Source organism: Bubalus bubalis, chromosome 7, assembly GCF_019923935.1.
Source record: "Bubalus bubalis isolate 160015118507 breed Murrah chromosome 7, NDDB_SH_1, whole genome shotgun sequence".
Taxonomy (NCBI): Eukaryota; Metazoa; Chordata; class Mammalia; order Artiodactyla; family Bovidae; genus Bubalus; species Bubalus bubalis.
Genome location: NC_059163.1, coordinates 92105420 through 92122721, shown reverse-complemented (window position 1 = coordinate 92122721; position 17302 = coordinate 92105420). Strand labels below are relative to the sequence as shown.

The following is a 17302-nucleotide window of genomic DNA, read 5'->3' as shown; positions in this document are numbered from 1 at the left end:
CAAAGTCTTTGGCATAGTCAATAAAGCAGAAATAGATGTTTTTCTGGAACTCTCTTGCTTTTTTGATGATCTAACGGATGTTGGCAATTTGATCTCAGGTTCCTCTGCCTCTTCTAAAACCAGCTTGAACATCTGGAAGTTCATGGTTCACGTACTATTGAAGCCTGGCTTGGAGAATTTTGAGCATTACTTTACTAGCGTGTGAGATGAGTGAAATTGTGTGGTAGTTAGAGCATTCTTTGGCATTGCCTTTCTTTGGGATTGGAATGAAAACTGACCTTTTCCAGTCCTGTGGCCACTGCTGAGTTTTCCAAATTTGATGGCATATTGACTGCAGCACTTTCACAGCATTGTCTTTTAGGATTTGAAATAGCTCAACTGGAATTCCATCACCTCCACTAGCTTTGTTTGTAGTGATGCTTCCTAAGGCTAACTTGACTTCACATTCCAAAACATCTGGCTCTAGGGGAGTGATCACTCTATCGTGATTATCTGGGTCGTGAAGATCTTTTTTGTACAGTTCTTCTGTGTATTTGTGCCACCTCTTCTTAATATCTTCTGCTTCTGTTAGGTCCATACCATTTCTGTCCTTTATCGAGCCCATCTTTGCATGAAATGTTCCCTTGGTATCTCTAATTTTCTTGAAGAGATCTCTGGACTTTCGCATTCTATTGTTCTCCTCTGTTTCTTTGCACTGATCACTAAGAAAGGCTTTGTTATCTCTCCTTGCTATTCTTTGGAACTCTGCATTCAAATGGGTATATCTTTCCTTTTCTCCTCTGCTTTTGGCTTCCGTTCTTTTCACAGCTATTTGTAAGGCCTCCCCAGACAGCCATTTTGCTTTTTTGCATTTCTTTTTCTTGGGGATGGTTTTGATCCCTGTCTCCTGTACAATGTCACGAACCTCCCTCCATAGTTCATCAGGCACTCTGTGTATCAGATCTAGTCCCTTAAATCTATTTGTCACCTCCACTGTATAATCGTAAGGGATTTGATTTAGTGGATTTGATTTAGTGGATTTGGTTTACTGGTCTAGTGGTTTTCCCTACTTTCTTCAAGTAAGTCTGAATTTGGCAATAAGGAATTCATGATCTGAGCCACAGTCAGCTCCTGGTCTTGTTTTTGCTGACTGTATAGAGCTTCTCCATCTTTGGCTGTCCTTATAAGAGGAGGGAATTTGACACACAAGGGGCCAGGGATTTGTGTGTGCAGAGGACAGAGAAATAAGGACGAAGAGGGGAGGTGGCCACCTGTGAGGCTAGGAGAGTGGTTTCAGGAGACACGAGCCCTGTTCATGCCATGATCTCATCCTTCAACTTGATCTTCCAGCCTCCAGAATGGTGAGACAATGCATTTCTGTTGTTTCTGCCACCCAGTCTGTGGTATTTTCTTACGGTAAACTAATATATTTACCTTTCTAGGTCTGTTAACCTTTAAAACCTCACAGGGATTTTTAAAACATTAAATGAGCTAATATAAGGAAAAGAGTACCTGACTCACAGATGCATTTAAGTCTTAGCTAAGAATAGTAATAATATTATTAATATTAATGGTAATAGTATTATTTCTAATGGCCCTGAGTCAAAGAAAAGAATAGGTGAATAAGAGTGTGTCTTCATCTGGCCCACACGCTTCTCCAGCTCTGTACCTGAAATGTGCAATTTTTATAGGAGGATGAAGCAAATCAGATGAAAAAGGTTAAGAAACATTTTGCCATGTAGGCATTTTAAGTGTGGAATATTTTTTTCTTCTTTGTATTAACTGCTATATGTAATTCTAGAATTCACTCTCGTGTTGGTTAGAATAGGTTTCCTCTCTAGATTGAAGTAATAATAATCTCATTTGCCCCAACTCCAAAGCCCTTTGAAGTTAAACACTGAGAGAGAGGGCGGCAGGCCCACTCAGGAGAGATTAGATCTTGTTTTAAACACTAGCTGCTCTGAGAATAATTTCCTTAATTAATATTCACAAGATATCATCCACTTGAGACTATATTTTCATGTAACCTACTTGCATATAATTGTTCTGCGCTAAGGCTCTTCACTACATCTGTATCTTCCTTTTGTGTCAGTGTTCAACAAAATCATTTCCATCTAAAAGCAGGGCTGAAGGGGGTTGGGAGGCTCGTCGGGTCTCCCCTTCTGTGTGAAAGCTAGCACACATGGGCTTTCATCTCATTTCTAAAGTTAATATTGTTTCGTGCTTATTCCCATTCTTAACGGGATGCACATGGCTGCCAGGCCCCCTCTCCCTTCTGGAATCAAAGCCGGGACATTCTCAGGTGCTGCCCTCTCGTCATCTCATGCCATACAGCGGAGAGTTTATCAAAGCCCCCTACAGCTTCCATTGGCCCAGGGGCCTTCCAGCCTCAAAGGTGCTGCATCTGCGATCAGTCACAGCTTCCCAGGTTATCAGTGCCCACGTGGGACAGGTGAGCAGATATCCTCAACTGCAGGGACCTCGGGTTATTCCAGGGTTGACTTGCCCAGAGATTGGTGAAAGGAGCTAGAATGACTTGCAAATAAATCTTTCTGCTTGTCTGATTTTAAAGCCTTACAAGCATCACATACACTGTGAGTAGCTGAAGAATTGTCTACCTTTTAGATACATATTTTTAAAAGTTTAAACAAATTTGCTCAAAGTCACAGTGGAACTCAATATTCTATAATAACCTATATGGAAAAAGAGTCTGAAAAAGAATATATGTGTATGTATATATCATGTACAACTGAGTCACTTTGCTGTACACCTGAAGCTAACACAACATTTTAAATCAACCCACTGATGACTCAGATGGTAAAGAATCTGCCTGCAATACAGGAGACTCGAATTTGTTCCCTGGGTCAGGAAGATTCCCTGGAGAAGGGAATACTACCCACTCCAGTATTCTTGCCTGGAGAATTCCATGGACAGAGGAGCCTGGTGGGCTACAGTCCATGTTGTCATGAAGAGTTGGACACAGCTGAGCAACTACCACAAAGCAACTATACTCCAATATAAAATGAAAAATTTTTTTAAGTCACAATGAATCTTTTACATTTGAAAGCAAATGCCTCTTATAGTGAAAGATCACCCCCACACCACACAAACACATACACACACTAATTGGCAGAAATATTTTTTTGCTTGTTTTTGCTTTTGTAGGTATTGTATATCATTCTTAAATAGATGATAACATTTCTACCATCAAATGACCAATGTTTGAGCTAACTCTTAGGACAAATTACATTTACTGTTTTAAGGTTTAAAATACTTGAATACTTTTATATTATGTGTATGTTTTTGTTGTTGTCCTTCAGTTGCTAAGTCGCCTCTGACTCTTTGCAGCCCCATGAACTGTAGCATGCCAGGCTCCTCTGTCCTCTACCATCCCCCAGAGTTTGCTCAAACACATGTCCATTGCGTTGGTGATGCTATCTAATCATCTCATCATATGCTGCTCCCTTCTCCTCCTGCCTTCAATCTTTCCCAGCATCAGGGCCTTTTCTAATGAGTCCACTCTTCGCATCAGGTGGCCAGGAGCATCAGCGTCAGCATTAGTCCTTCCAAGGAATATTCAGGGTTGATTTCCTTTAGGATTGACTGTTTCAATTTCTTTGCAGTCCAATGTATATGCTGAAAAAAAGTGAAAGTGTTAGTCGCTCAGTTGTGTCTGACTCTTTGCAACCCCAATTATTTTAGCCTGCCAGGCTCCTCTGTCCATGGAATTCTCCAGGCAAGAATACTGGAGGCAGTAGCCATTCACTTCTCTGGGGATCTTCTGGACCCAGGATTAAACCCAGGTCTCCTGCATTGCAGGCAGATTCTTTACCATCTGAGACACCAGGGAAACCCAGGGTATGTGTTATTATATACCAAATATAGTATATACTGTATGTATCTGTGCCAACTAAAGAATGGCACTCACCATCCAGCTCTACAAGGATTGTTTGCCACTGAAGCCACTGACCTTCAACAGCCTCTGAAAGGAGTTCAGGGCAGAGATCAGGAATGAGGCACTCTGTGTTCTGGGAAAACGGACAGAACAGGCCTTCAGATAGTTAGATATTTTCAGGAGAAACCTTTAAGATTTTTCCAACGTTTTGCATTTTCCTGTACTTAGAAAGAAAAGCACTAAAACCATTAGCTAAAATATGTGTCCCTGGTGAAGAGCCGCAACCTTCTGCTGAGTTATGTGCTTTGTTGCATGCACATACTCCCTTCACCAAAATCACATGGGGCAACTTCTCAGAGCTCCCTGAGATGCTGTCTCCCAGGCTACAGTCCTCAGCAAGACACTGAATAAACACAACTCACAGCTGCTGCTTCGTGTTTGTTTTTTTTTTAAACTAGGCTTCTTTTTAAAAAAAAAACTGTGCTGGGTCTTCATTGCTGTGCGCAGGCTTTCTCTAGTTGCAGCAAGCGTGGGCTACTCCCTAGTTGTGGCTCCTACTCCAGTTGTCATGGAGCATGGGCTCTATGGCATTTGGGCTTCAGTAGCTGTGGCACATGGGTTTAGTTGCCTTGCGGCATATGGGATCTTCACTGCTGACCGGGAATCCAATCGGTGCCCACTGCATTACAAGGCGGATTCTTAACCATTGCTCCAACAGGGAAGCAGCTTCTATGTTGTACATTTTAAGTCAACATGTATATTTTCATCTGTTATCTATCATCGTTTATCTACATGTATTTCCCTCCCTAGATTCAGTAACTGCAAGACCAAATTTATTTAGTGCTAATATATTATAAATTCTTACATTGGGGGTATCAAATATTTTCAAGATTTTTTTTGCTTGTTTTGTAACTTCCTGTTTGCTAGATTCTCCTGGAGCATATTATCTGCTAATAATTTTCTCTTTGAAATCATTACCCACCTAGGAATTTGCATGGGAGACATGACCTAGAACTGTTTCTGCACCAGGCTGAAGTTACCACTGTCCACGTTGCATTATGTGTGGCAAATAGTCCATGCTTCTTGCTACATGGGCTCCTGAAGCTTCACTGTCTTAATTAAGCCCTGTACCTTTTTCTGTGACAGCATCTCCTACTGTTCACCTGTGTGGCCAATGAAGTAATCCTTCCACCATTTCCAGACCTGTCCAGGTAAGCATTCAAATATCATGTGCAAGACAGTTCACAAAATAAGAAAACACAAGTGACTGAAGTGCAGGGAAGTTATTTGCTCAGCCTCACTCAACTGAGATTCAATATGTCACCATTTGGATTGTCAATGATTAAAGAGTTTTGCAACATGGCATGGAGGCGAGTCTGTATAGATGGGCACTCTCCTGTATTGCTGGGAAGGGTATAACTGGTGCCATTCTGATGCAAAACAATTTGGCAGCATCTTTAGAACTATAACTGCATGCCTTCTTTGACCAGCAACTTTATTTCTAGGAATTTATCCTGTAGGTATATTCAAATATGAGCTAAATGATGTATTTAGATTATTCATTGCAGCATTATTTGTGATAGACTTTGGAATGTTCAAGAGTAAGGAACTAGTCATGGGTAAACCTATGGCTGATTCATGCTGATGTTTGGTAGATACCAACACAATTCTGTAAAGAATTATCCTTCAATTAAAAATAACTAAATTTTTTTTTTAAAAATTAATAAAAAAGAGGAGGGAACTAGTTAAATTCTGGGACATCCAGCCAAAGGACTATAATATAGCTACAGAAGAGAATGAGGAAATTCTTTTCTGATCTAGAGGATCTTGAAGATATTCTTATAAGGGGCAAAAGCAAAGGGAAAGTGTGAGGGTGAGTGGGAGACAGATTATAAATACACGATCGCTTGTATATACACAGAGTATCGCTGGAAGGATTCTCAGGGAACTACTTATACTCATTCCTGGGAGTGGGGGATGGTGCTGGGTGGCTTGGGACACGGATGGTAAAGAAGCTGCCACTTGTACACCCTTCTGTAAGGTCCGGGGTTTAAAATATATGACACTTTTACCTACGAAAAATTGGAAGTGAAATAAAAATGAAACTATCAAAGTCATGCACACATCTTGCATGTTCATTTCTCTGATGCACAAATTATTTGAAACGTAATAAAACTAGAGAAATTAGAGGAGAAAAATCCAAATTATTAAAGGACCTTGGAGAAATGACTCTCTGAGAATTGGGCTCATTTAGCTCCTGAAAGAAGAGGCCTGAGGAAGATTTATAACCTTTAATAACAAGTCCTGAAATATTCATAAATAAGTTGAGGGCACAAAAAGTTGCTGTTCTCCTGTGCTGGCTGTTAACATTAAAGTTTTGAATGAGGAAAATATATAAATCCCCAGGAGAGATACCAGATCATCACTTACAGATGATCTAAAGGAAAAAAAAAAAAAAAAATTAAGAATTGGCTTTACAGTTTTGGATTCCCTCAGCCAGAGGCCCAAATTGGGTTAGCGAGAGTAGGAGAGGAACAGGGCATGTTGTAAGAACCTCTCCATTCACGAGAGCTGTGATCCCCACTCACTCTAACGCAGAGGTGCATCTCCTCCCTGGATTTTAGGAGAAGCTGCCAGAGAATGGGTCAGAGGACAGGGTGGGCTTGGGTCTGGTGCTTGGGGAGATCTAGGAGGAAGGAGAAAGCTCGTGAACGGTTTTGATGGCAGCTTTGGGAGTGTGATGCTGAGTGGGATGGGCTGTGCGTCTGATTTCTCAGGGTAAAGGATACATGAGCACTTCGCAGGGATTAGCTGTGGGCCACATCTGAGAGGAGGGGTGCACTGTAGCCTTGTCAAATGTTACACTAGAGGACCAACCAGGAGAGTGGGGACTCCAACGGCAGGCCCATGGGGAAAGGCTGCCAGTGGGGGTTGCAAGACGGCGATCTCAGGGATGGGAACCTTGGAAAGGGTGAGCGGGAGGCATCTGCTATTGTCAGAGTGCACAAAGCCAGTGACCAAAGAAGAACTGTCCCCCTGCTTTCTGGGCCTATCCTGCCCCTCTGTCAGCTGGTTGGGGTTGGTGTGAGTGACCAGGAGTAAGAAAGGAGGTGAGCAGGAGCCGCCCCCACTCCCTTCCCCTGGGGCTGCCAGCCTCAAACCACAGGCCTCAAGAAGCAGAAAGGGGAGGAGCAGTCCAGTCTTCAGGTCAAAATCCAAGAATTGATTTTCATCATGGCCTGATACCTTCTCTCTACTGATTTGGAATGAATGGGGACCACAGCTCTCTTAATCATTTGAGGATGGCTTATTATTCCAGAATGAGTAGAAAATTCTTGGGGCCTGAGTTTTCATCAAGCGGCTGTGTGTGTAAGCGTGCTCAGTCATTTTAGTCATGTCTGACTCTCTGTGACCCCATGGACTATAGCCCACTAGGCTCCTCTGTCCATGGGATTCTCCAGGCAAGAGTACTGAAGTGGGTTGCCATTTTCTCCTCCAGGGGATCTTCCTGACCCAGGGATCGAACCCAAGTCTCCTGCATTGCAGGCAGATTCTTAACCTGACTAAGCCACCTGGGAGCCCCCAAGTGGCAGAGGAATAAGTTTTAAAGGAGACAAGATTTGAGGAGATATGTTTTAAAGGAGAGATAAGAATAAGATTAAGTTTTGGTTTTCTTCCATGGGACAAGTACTTATTGCATTGGTGAGATTTATTTTCATAAAATCTACAGAAACTAACATAAAGTGCAGTCAGAGATAGGGAGGCAGATTGGACACCATAGAGAACGTTCTCACTCCAAAATTTACAAGATATGAACTTGTTTACTATGGGAGATTGTGGTATCTTTCTACTTTTTTTTTTTTTTTTTTTTAGATACTTTACCAGTACTATTTTCTTTCTTTTTTACAATTTTCTTTTGAAACAAGTTTTTTAAAAAAGAATTGATTTAAGAAAAATTAACTAAAAATTAGAATGAGTTAAATGAAAATTTGGCCCAATTCCTGAAGATGGGAAGTGAATGTGATTTGCAAAATACTGGTCTAAGCAGAGTATGTAGAAAAGTCAGAAAGTAAAATGCTATAGAGTGCTATTTCAAGCAACCACAAAGGAAGTCTGTAGAATTTTCCTTACCTAAAGTTTTCTCAAGATTAGTTCAGAATAATCCATAGATTTTACTAAACAATAGTTTCAATCAGTTGAGTCTAATGGCTGGCCCAGAAATAAAGGCAAGAAGCTGCAGTGTAGGGGTCAAAAAAGAGAGGGGGCAAAAAAAAATCAAAGATTTAAAATTTTTAAAAAGTGAAAGAACGGAAGGAAGGAAGGGACAGAGGGAGGAAAAAAGGGGGGAAGGAAAGAAAGAAAGAAGGAGAGAGAAAGAGAAAATGGGTTCTACAGAGTAAAATATAGATTGTGAGCACTCTGGCTCCTTAATTTCACTTTGATGGTTGGCGTTACTTCATAAGACAGTTCGATTTACACTCTTGGTTTAAAATATTAATTAAGCTCTTCTGACTCCATAATTCTGGGCCTTTAACACACAGTCATTGTTCCGTTTTCCCTGTTATACATTAGAATGTACAGACACTATGATTTTATTTAGTTAATTTCAAGATTAAAGATTTCCTTAATTGTAGTCTTCTGTTATTTCTTTGTAGTTGCTAAAACTGCATGCTTTATAGCTCAAGGGAAAACTTGTACTATTTGAGTCCCTGTTAAAAGTAAACCATGGGCTTCCGCTTCCAGGAAGACAGAATAGACACGCTTCTCTCTATTCCTCCCACTGGGTACAGTTAATACCCCAGCATTGTGTATACAGCAAGCCTAAGAAGACTCTGAAAGGTAGAGACATGAGGGCCAACCAGCTAAGGAGTTTGGGACCCTAGATATGATGCAGTGGTCGGTTGCCTGGGTTTTCTTCTTGCCTCGTATATCCTGGACTAGGTGCTGCAGCAGTTGGAGATACCAACGGGAACAGACAGAAAAAAAAAAAAAAAAAAGGCACAAAAGCTGACTGTCTCTAACCATTGGTCCAGGAATGGGGAAGTGTAGCAAAACAGAAAATCTTCGGTCAATAACTTCTCTGCTCCAGCCAAAATCTGTGGGGAAAAAAGCTGTGGTCCTCACCGCCTCCCACAATAGTCCCGACAGAGTGGAGCGCCTAGACATCCACTCTCATCAGCCTGTGAAGAGATGCCCGACTCCTGTGCCAAAATGTTGCCAGAGAAGGCCCAGAAGGGGGTGAGGACTCTCCCCACTGCCCAGAGGCAGCGAGGCCACCACCCCCAGCGGTGTCAGTGGAGGCCACGTGGCGTGCAGTAGGAGGTGCTCCTGCCTCGCCCAGGCAGGGTCCGTGGAGGGCTAGTAGAGGGCACAGCTCCCACCTCTGCCCAGCAGTAACGAGGACTGTCGATAGTGGCCAAGAGGGAAGCCTGGATGTCTACTCCCCTGGGTAGTAAAAAGGCAATGCTCCCTCCACCCATGCCAGAGAAGAGTCACAGGCAGCTAAACTAGACGCTTAAATAAGATCCAGAGTCTCATCTAATGCCTAGGTTTTGATGTAAAAAATCACTATCTTTCTCCTTTATCTTTAATAGAAAATCACTTCCAGTGAAAATCAAGATCCAATAAGATTTCAAATCGAATAATAAAAAACAATCAGCAGATACCAACGCTGAAATGACACAGCTGTTAGACTTATTTGACATGATTTTTAAAGGAGCCATCATAAAAATGCTTCAGTGAGCAATTATGAAAATGCTTAAAACAAAAAACAGAAACTCTCTGCAATGAAATAGAAAATGTGAAAATGAACCAAATAGAAATTTAGAAATGAAAAATACAGTAGCCAACAACAGCCAAACTCTATGGATAAGTTCAACAGCAGAACGGAGGGGACAGGGGAAGAATCAGTGAACCTACAGATCAATCAATAAGGAAATATCTATTCTGAAAAACAGGAAAAATAGACGGGGCAAAAAAGGAAAAAGAACAGAGCCTTAAGGACCTAATGTAGAACTATATGTAAAAATCTAATATTTCTGTTAGCAGTGTTCCAGGAGAGGAGAAAAAAAGATTAAAAAAAGATGAAAACTTCCCAAATTTGGTAAAAGACATAAGTCTGTAGATTCAAGAAACTGAATGAAGCTCAGATAGAATCTCCAAAGAAATCTATATCAAGACACATCATCATCAAACTTCTGAAGCAAAAGAAAAACCTTGAAAACAGCCCAAGAGGAACAAAACCTAACCTACAGTGAGTGGAAAAACGATTCCAATTTCCATTTTTTCCAGATGGAAATAAAAACCTTTAGCTCACAAGATCCACCCATTATGAAATATAATTTTATTCTACAAAGTGTTTCTTCATTGCTGGCTCTACCATATGACCCAGCAATTACACTTCCGGGCATTTATCCCAGAGAAACGATAACTTGTGTTCACATAACAACCTGTACATAAATGTTTATAACAGCTTCATTTGTAAAAGCCCCAGTCTGGAAGCAACTCAGATGTCCTTTGACAGATAAATAACCAACTGTGATATAACCATAGCATGGACTACCACTCAGCAATAATAAAGGTACAAACTAGTCATTCACGCAACAACCTGGATGAATCCCCAGGAAATTATGCTGAGTGCAAAAGCCAGCCCCCAAATGTCATGTACTGTGTAATTCCACTACATGAAGTATTTTTTTTTTCTTTTGATGTGGACCATTTTAAAAGTATTTATTCAATTTGTTACCATATTTTGTCCCTTTCATGCTTTGGTTTTTTGGCCCTACAGCATGTAGGATCTTAGCTCCCTGACCAGGGATTGAACCCGCACCCTCTGCACTGGAAGACGAAGTCTTAACCACTGGACCACCAGGGAAGTCCCTATGTGACATTTTGAAATGATGAAAGTATGCAATTGCCAGGGGTTAATGAAGGGGTAAGAGCTTCCCTGTAGCTCAGATGGTAAAGAATCTGCCTGCAATGCGGGAGACCCAGGCTCGGTACCTGGGTTGGGAAGATCTCCTGGAGAAGGGAATGGCAACCCAATCCAGTATTCTTGCCTGGAGAATCCCATGGACAGAGGAGCCTGGTGGCTACCATCCATGGGGTCGCAAAGAGTCAGACGCGACTAAGTGACTAACACACAATGAAGGGCTAGTCATAGGAGGAAAGTGGATTTGGCTATAAAAGGGCCATAGGAGGGATTCTTGTGGATATGGAATGTTCTGTCTCTTGACAGACTGTATCCAGCCTCCTGGCTGTGATATTGCATTACAGTTTTTCAAGATGTTACCATGGGGGGAGACTTGGTAAAGGGCACCTGTGTGTGTGCTGTGTGTTAAGTCACTTCAGTTGTGTCCAACTCTTTGCGACCCTATAGACTGTAGCCCATCAGGCTCCTTTGTCCATGGGATTCTCCAGTCAAGAATACTAGAGTGGATTGCCATGCCCTCCTCCAGGGGAATCTTCCCAACCCAGGGGTCAAGCCCACATCTTTTATGTCTCCTGCATTGGCAAGTGGGTTCTTTATTACTAGTGCCAACTGGGAAGACCCAAAGGGTACATAGCATCTCTCAATATTATTTCCTGTAACTGCACATAAATCTGCAATTATCTCAAATAAAGTTTAGTTAAAATCAAGATATTGTATCATGTGTATAAGCTCCTCAAATTCTAGCAGGCTGTGTGCCCAGTTTAACAGAGATTACTTCTGGGAAGATGGATGTGTTCCTCTGAGGGTCATGGGGTGGTGAAGACAGGACTCTTTCCATTTTATTTCCTTAGGAATTGTTTGAAAATAAATTTCTGAACATGAACATGTATTACTTTTCTAATGGAAGGAAACAAGTTAATAAAATTAAAAAAAATTAAACCACATTCACTTATGATTAAAGAGAATCTTTTCTGCACGTCCCATGTTAAAAAAAAGTTTCTTGGCACAAGCAACCCTGGTATTTAGGAAATATATTGAGTTCAGTTTTTTAGAGAGGGAAATCTTCAATTTAGTTTTTCTAAAGAGAAACTCACCCCAACTAAGATTATGAAAGATTATGAAATATAGTTAGCTTCCAAGATTATGAAATATAATTTTATTCCACAAAGAGTTTCTCAGATATCTCAACACAATCTCTGACAAAAAGTGTCAAAGGTGGTTGGATATATGGTGCTGAGTCACTCATTTGTGTCCGACTCTTTGTGACCCCCATGGACTGTAGCCCGCCAAGCTCCTCTGTTCATCAGATTCTCCAGGCAAGAATACTAGAGTAGGTAGCCATTCCCTTCTCCAGGGGATCTTCCTGACCCAGGGATCAAACCTGGTTCTCCTGCGTTGAGGGCAGATTCTTTACCATCGGAATCACACATCTTCTGAATATCTGTAGAAAAGCTCACACGAGAATATCATTAGGAAGCTCAAGAAAACGTCTTTAAATGGATAGAAACAAACTCTCACCTGCTGGAACTACTTACAACCAGATGGCATCTTAACACGTTCCTTCCCCACAGATTCAGAATTTGACAGTTGAACACTTGAGTGCAGTCAGTGACTAAAAAGCTGACCCTGGAAAACTTGGGCATCACCAAAGGACACTTAAACCAAGACAAGCACACATTTTAGATGGTGATGTCCTCTGGTGACCCAGGAGAAATAAAGAGCTAGATTAAACCAAGAATATTGTCCTACTGCTTTATTCCAATGAACTCCAAATAGTAATTAAATTTACTGGTTACTAAACATCCACTATGTGCCAGACACTGTACTACCAGCTCTTAATTGTCCCCAAAGGTAAGGTAAAAGCCACATGAGACTTCAAGATAATAGAGGAAACCAAGGCTTAGCTTGCCAAGATCACAAGACGGTGAGCCCAAGTTGGGATTTGAACCCAGGCCAGTCTGATGCTAGAGCTCACATTCTTCATTGTGTTCTCCAAAGCCACCACTCATGCCAGCACGACAGGACTTCAGGAGGTATGCTGTTATATCACTGATATAATGTGTCATCAAAAATCCTTCAGTCTTTCCTCTCCTAGGAATGTAACCAGCCCGGACAGCAATCTCCTTAAAGAAGGAACCTGACTCCTGTTATTCCCCGTTTTCTTTGGCTGTGCTCCACTTAGGAAGATAGGTGTTGTGTGTGTTCAGTTGCTAAGTCATGGCCAACTCTTTGTGACCCCATGAATTTCAGCCTGCCAGGCCTCCCTGTCCTTCACTATCTCCCAGAGTTTGCACGAATTCATGTCCATGGAGTCAGTGATTCTCCAAATCATAGAATGTTAGAGCTTGTAAAAGCCCTAGAGAGCCTGGTAAGAAATCTATACGCGTAACATAATGTTTCCCTTACAAGCTTACGGTAGGAGCTAAAGTCAGAGAGGAAACTGACAGGCTCAAGACCATGCTGGCAGCTAACGGTAAGCAAGACACACACGCAGACACACACCCAGACGCCAAGGGAGACTGTAATTGAATGTAGGGTTTTGGAGAAAACTCTGCCGTGGAGTAACATTCAGTAACAACTTTAACCACCAGATCCTTCCTCATACCTCTCTTTGTATGGTGGATCTTATTTCATTTGAATGTCAAAGGGGAAAATGCTGTTACTCATGCTTTACTATTTAGCAAGTACTTTCCTACACATCGTCTTAATCATTACAGTAGACACTGCTTTTAGCCAGAGAAAAGGGTGTTTTCATGACACACGAGTCAACCAAGGTTAGTGAGATAGTGATTTGCTTGAGGTAACAGTGTCACCAAATAGGAGAACCAAGATCCAAAGTTACCTCCTTCTCCAGTTTTTTAGACGGCTTCCAATACACCCTTTGTTCCTAATATCTGATAGTGGAAACTTAGATATTTTTAAGTTAATGTTTTCCTTACTATATAAAAGTGATATGTGTTTATGGTAGAAAATCTAGAGAATAAAATAAGGCAAAAGAAATGTTACATCTCATTTCATTATCCAAAGATATTGTCACAATTTTGTGTAAATCTTTCCAGTCATTTATCCATGCCTGTATATGCTAAAATAAAACAAAGACAAAATGGAGCCATGAGGTGTGTGTTAGGGCCTTTCCCTCTTTTTAGTAGTCAGTTCAGTTCAGTCGCTCAGTTGTGTCCGACTCTTTGCGACCCCATGAATCGCAGCACGCCAGGCCTCCCTGTCCATCACCAACTCCCGGAGTTCACTCAGACTCACGTCCATTGAGTCAGTGATGCCATCCAGCCATCTCATCCTCTGTCGTCCCCTTGTCCTCCTGCCCCCAATCCCTCCCAGCATCAGAGTCTTTTCCAATGAGTCAACTCTTCGCATGAGGTGGCCAAAGTACTGGAGTTTCAGCTTCAGCATCAGTTCTTCCAATGAACACCCAGGACTGATCTCCTTTAGGATGGACTGGTTGGATCTCCTTGCAGTCCAGGGGACTCTCAAGAGTCTTCTCCATCACCACAGTTCAAAAGCATTAATTCTTCAGCGCTCAGCTTTCTTCACAGTCCAACTCTCACATCCATGTAGTACTAAATCACTATTATGTAGTTAACATTTTTTCATGCATTTCAATATTCTTCCACATCATATTCAAAAGAGTCATCGTATTCTATTGTATGAATGCATCATAGCCTAATTAGTTAATATCCTATTGTTAAATAATAGTTTGTTTGTAGTTTGGGGTTTTTTGGTTTTGTGTTTTGTAATTATTATCAATGCTGAGGTGATCATCCCTGTAGCTAAATCTTTGCACACGTCTGTGATAATTTTCTTTGAATAAATTCCTAGAACTGGATTTTATTGGTCAAAACACTTGCAAAATACTTAAGTTTTAAGATGCATTTAGATAGTAAGAAAAAGGTAAGTTTAATTTGACATGGGATTTGTTTTAGCAAATTTTTGTAATATTTCTGAGCTTTCACTAATTGCAATGTCTATAGATTTTATTGCTAATTTTCTAAGTCAGAGGACAGAAGATTCATATGACTGTTCCGACTGTTTCACTCTTTAGTGAGTACTCTTAAAAATTTAGACCTGCAGAAGAAGAAAACCAGAACCAAGGTATGCAGAGATCCATTGTATGATGTACAGACCCTTGGTGACCCCAGTGATCACATCTCTAGAGTTCATGTCTTTGTGTAACCCCCTTTCATTGAGTGCAGGCTCCCAACCCGTATAGCAAAGTGAGGGGATGTCATATATGTGACTGTGTTATGCTATAAGAGACTCCCTCTCAGCAAACTGGAGTAAGAGATGCTCCTTGTGGGCTTCATCAAGTAAATGGCCCCACTGAGGGAGCCCATGTAGCTGCCAACAGCAATGTTAGCTCTCAGACCTAAGGATGGTCCCAGTTGACACCTAGCCTGGGGCTTCCCAGAAGGTGCTCGTGGTAAAGAACCTGCCTGCCAATGCAGGAGATGTAAGAGACGTGGGTTCAGTCCCTGGGTCTAGAAGATCCCCTGGAGGAGGGCATGGCAACCTGTTAGGTAGTTAGAATAAGAAAAAGGAGTTGAGAATGGCGGTGGCTAAAAGACAAAGAAGGGAAAAGCCTGCGAAAATAGAACAAAGAAGGTCCTAGGACCGGAGTGTGGACCTCAGGTAAAACAAACAGCCGTCCTGGCTAGCCCAATTTACATAGGGCAGACCCAGGGGGAGGAAAAAGAAAAAAACATAAAAAGAAGAGCCAAAGGGCCAGGGGTCTCTTTCCCCCACACACTCTCTGTCTCTCTCCCTCTCTTCCCTTTGCGTCTTTTGGGTCAGCATGCCCTCACGCCTCAAGGATGTATTTTCCTTTTATTCTCTAAATAAAACTGAGCTGTAACACAGAGCTGTAACACTGATCTGTCCGAGAGCTATGACACGGTCTGTCTGAGAGCCGAGAGGTATAACACGGTCTGTCCGAGAGCTGAGAGCTATAAGACGGTCTGTCTGAGAGCTGTGACAGGCCAAGGGCTTTAACGTCCGTCACTTCAAATTTTTGTTGAGACAAGACAGAACCGGGGAAATTTCACACTCCCCTGACAAACCCACTCCAGTATTCTTGCCTGGAGAATCCCATGGATAGAGGAGCTTGGCAGGCTACAGTCCTTGGGATCACAAAGAGCCAGACATGACTGAAGTGACTTAGCACATCACAACGAGCAAAAAGCTGGGCCCTCAGTCATACAGCCATAAGGAATTGATTCTGCCAACAGCCTGCATGAACTTTCAGATGGATGTCCCTCCAGTCGAGTCTCTAGATGAAAGCATAGCTTGGTCAACACCTTGATTGCAGCTACTTGAGACCCTGACCAAGAATCCAGCTAAGTCATGCTTGGGCTCCTGACCCGAAGTAACTAGAGAAAATAAATGTATATTGTTTTATGCCACTAAATGTGTGGCCAAAAAAAAAAAATATATATATATATATGGCAACTAACCTACCTTCTTGCCCTGAAAGCAGCGAGCTTACCTGACTCTGGCTTTCCCTCCTTCAGCCCATCCTTGGCCTGGCCCTGCATTCCCTCCAGAGTGGCCTTCCTCCCATGGGTGCAGCACACCTGTATGGTCTCATCCTTCTCCCTCTCCCCAAACTCTGCTCTGCACAAGAGAGGCTGACCTGGCACTCACCAGGCTCCCGGACCAGCTGGGAGAGGCCAGTGGGGCAGCTGGCCGGAGACTGGAGGGCAGAAAGCCCTGCTGTCTGTGTCCCCTTGGTGGCACCCACTCCCAGGACAGCCTCTCTTGCAGGTTGCCTCTGCTCCTGGGCTCTGGGAACTGTCACCTCCTGTCTTTGTCTCCTGGTGCCATCAGCGGCTCCCACCTGTTGCTAATTTCTGGTTTCTCTTTTCTTCTGTTTGGCTTCTTAGAGCCTCAGCACCTGTGGAAACCACTTATCTGCACTATGTTCCCTTTGCTGTGCACACTTGAAGTGGCTTCTCTTCTGTGGACACCCTGGTGATGCAGTGCCCACAGCCCTGAGCCTGTGCCTCATTCCACTTTGAACCTGAAGTGTCAGCATGGCACCTGGATAATGTCAGCGCCACGGACACTGCACATGTGTTGCTTCACCAAATGACGGTGCTCTGTGAGCACTGGTGTGCTTTCTCATCAAGGCCCTTGCCAGGTGAGCGGAACATGGGTGAGTGGGACAGGGCACCTGTCCCTAGGCACGCACAATTCAGGGGCAGGAAACAGACATAAACAACTAGTTAGATCCAGGTGCTAACTACTGCAAGAGAGGTATATTCAAAGTGTGAGGACGCAGGGAGTCGGGCAGTGGAGGTGGTGGTAGAGGGAGGAGCAAGGGCCTTCTGAGGCCTGAGAGACTCTAGTGGACTCTGTTCTGAGTGAATGTAAAAACAGAGTCTAGCTCTCACGTGTGTTTTCCCTTAGTAACAAATTCTTTACCCCCACAATATCATGTAGGATTCTACCAACCTACAAATACACTTCTCAGCTCCTACTGAAGG

At 42.5% G+C, this 17302-nt stretch overlaps 1 long non-coding RNA gene across 2 annotated transcripts in view; it reads left to right on the top strand.

Moving 5' to 3' along the window:
• Window positions 1-16958, top strand: part of LOC102409297 — a 28392-nt gene extending 11434 nt beyond the window's left edge. Inside the window, exons 2-3 of one of the 2 annotated variants that reach the window (XR_006552445.2) lie at window positions 5021-5085; window positions 16700-16958. This is a non-coding gene — a long non-coding RNA (uncharacterized LOC102409297). Of the gene's footprint in view, window positions 1-5020; window positions 5086-9468; window positions 9682-16699 lie in introns of those variants that run through there. The other variant, XR_006552446.2, reaches the window with a different exon arrangement.
• Window positions 16959-17302: the final 344 nt, after the last annotated feature.